Raw genomic sequence first — 3,016 nt, forward strand, 5'->3', positions numbered from 1 at the left:
TACGTAACAGCCTCACCACACTCACTGGCTACATGTGCTGGTGACGTAGAGGTGTGATGGGGGACTACAGTGGGGAAGGAAGAAAGGAAGAGGGGAGACGTATCCACGCTATAGACGTTAGGGATGGAGTTCTTTCTCCTAAATGGTTCGCACTACAGAGAGAAAATTTAGAACTAGAGGTCAATCCCCAAACGGGGGACCAAAAACACCAAAAAGAAAAATGAAAAGGGGAAAAAGGCCGAAACCGTGCTACGTGATCTGTGGATCGTGACTTCTTGGTCATCAAATTCGCCTGGGCTGCTCCATGGAACACATTTAAGACGTCGTCCGGCGGTTTCTTCGCGCACACCCACCATCTACTGATAATTTACGGGAATTGCGTAACCTGTGTGTGGTCATCTGGTGCCACATGTCTCTGGAAACCTGTCAAACAATTGTCCAATCCGTGCCGCACAGAACCGCTGCTGTATTGCGTTCCAAAGCTGGACCAGCACGCTATTAATAACTGAGCTCATGAGTCTACGTCAGCTACAAGAGAACGATATCACCGTTGTATACGCTACCCCAGCTGCTCCTGGAGTTATTAGCAGTACATTCGCGGTGGAACACATTGCTGTGAGAGAAGCGATTCCCGTGACAACCGAGAACGGTGTAGGCCCATATGTACTATTACTTTCGCAGTGAATACTGATTATATCTCGATCTGTGTCACGGATTTTCCGCCAATTGTCTTCGGTTTCCCGTGTGTAATGCACCTTCCCGTTCGAGCCTCATTAAGTTTCCTTATTTTCCAGTTTTCAGTTTTGTATGAAATCTGTAGATGCCCTGTAGCATTCAGTGAGTGAAGCGGTACTGCAGAACGCACAGAGTCTGGAGTAAGATTTCAGTTCCCACTCTGGCTGGACCGTATGGCGTTGCCAGTGGGGGTAGTGTGAGGCGCTGTGGCTAGAGTTGAGAACGCCCGCTACTTTGGCAGCAAGGTACGTATGGAAATCACAGTTATTCTGGCGCGAAGGACGTAATCTTGCTTAATGAATATTTGCTAGTAAAAGTCGTCTTTTTCCAGTGCAGATATTAGGAGAAGCCCACCGGTCGTAAGTACTTGCATGCAATAATATTACAACGCCAAAATCATCGTCTTAATAGAGGTTGATAATTATTGGTCTATATGAACTAAAATCGTCATAACGTCTGAACAGTTTGCGTTAGGATGTTCAAATTGCACTGTTGGGCGCGGGGCGTATTAGTATGAATTAGTATCCGCATGATCATGGTTTCGTGTAGCGACGAAGCCCACTTTCATTTGGATGGGTTCGTCAAATTTGGCGTCTTTGGGGGACAGAATCTGCGTTTTCCGATGAAGAAGTCTCTTCACCCTTAGAGGGTGACTGTACGGTGTGCCGTGTCCAGTCACGGAGTAATCGGTGCGATATTCCTTGATGGCACGATGACTACCAAACGGTACGTCAAAGTTTTGGAAGATGATTTCATCCCTATTGTCCAAAGTGATTTCGACAGGATGTGCTTCATGCAAGACGGAGCTCGAACCCATCTAAGCAGGAGAGTGATGTCATGGAGGAGCACTTTGGGTATCGCATTCTGGCTCTGGGGTACCCAGAGGCCACTGGCATGGAACTCGATTGGCCGCTATATTCTAAAGATCTGAACACATGCGACTCATTTATGTTGGGCTATATTAAAGACAAGGTGTACAGCAATAACCCCAAAGCCATTGCTGAGCTGGAAACAGCTATTGAGAAAATCAGCGATAACATCCATGTTCCCGTACTTCAGCGGGTCACGCAGAATTCCGCTATTCGCCTGCGCCACCATCGGCAATTATGGTAGGCAAATCGAACATGTAGCACTCCATCTTCAGGCCACGAGTGGCCTACCGGAACCATCCGACCGCCGTGTCATCCTCGGTGGAGGATGAGGATAGGAGGGGCGTGGGCTCAGCACACCACTATCCCAGTCGTAAGATGGTATTCTTGACCGGAGCCGCTACTATTCGGTCGAGTAGCTCCTCAATTGGCATCACGAGGCTGAGTGCACCCCGAAAAATGGCAACAGCGCATGGCGGCCTGGATGGTCACCCATCCAAGTGCTGACCACGCCCGACAGCGCTTAACTTCGGTGATCTCACTGGAACTGGTGTATCCACTGCGGCAAGGCCGTTGCCAAATCGAACATGTAATAACCTAAATTGTAATATCTGTTTACATGTTGAACAAAGTGTGTGCATGCCGTAGTTTGTAATCTTGTAAACAAATGAATGACGTTCTTACACTTTCGTTAGCTTAAGCTACGAACGGCTACGAAATATCACGAGTGTAAATACGATGTAAGGCTGTACACCATAGAGGCCAGTTGCCGGTAGCAAGCCTTCAGATCTAATTCTGTCTTAAGACCACTGTTTCAGGAAATAGTTAGTTTTCACTTAATCATTATTAGTTGTGTCGATGTAAACAGTTTATGGTGTTTAGTACATAAATGCAACATAATAGACCCCCTTTGTACTTTATTCAGAATAATATAACTTCTCGCTTCATCACTTAGTACCAGAGGAAGCAGAATTGCAATTTACAGAGAATCCGACGGCGCAGATGCAAAACAGGTAGAAAGAATCGTACACGACCATTCACTAAGGTAGTTCAAGGACGGATTGCCGTAATCTACGGAAAACTGGTGGAAAAGCACGGCCAGTGATACTGTACGCCTTTTATACAATCCTGTACGGACCCACTTGCCTAAACTGAGAAATTTCTGAAGGTTAGTACAAATGGTAACCGGTTGCGCGAGGAATTGTCATTTGTCCATTGCTTCGTCTTCCAGATGATTTGTGAGTTGCGGATGTCTAAACTCGGATGTGACAACGCGCCAAAGTTCTCGTCATTGCTACCTGGGCTGAGTCCAAAGCTCTAGGAAGACACCGCGCACGCATAAGAGCTCACGAAACGACTACATCTCTAATTGGTGTACTGATCTCTCCCCCACAAGGGCCTTCCAGTAGCTT

The 3,016-nt window shown here is 46.9% G+C and overlaps 1 pseudogene; it reads right to left on the reverse strand.

The window, feature by feature from the left end:
* Window positions 1–2,064: 2,064 nt before the first annotated feature.
* LOC126204664 (5S ribosomal RNA) lies at window positions 2,065–2,182 on the reverse strand (annotated as a pseudogene).
* Window positions 2,183–3,016: the final 834 nt, after the last annotated feature.

The sequence above is a fragment of the Schistocerca nitens genome, chromosome 9 (genome assembly GCF_023898315.1).
Source record: "Schistocerca nitens isolate TAMUIC-IGC-003100 chromosome 9, iqSchNite1.1, whole genome shotgun sequence".
NCBI lineage: Eukaryota > Metazoa > Arthropoda > Insecta > Orthoptera > Acrididae > Schistocerca > Schistocerca nitens.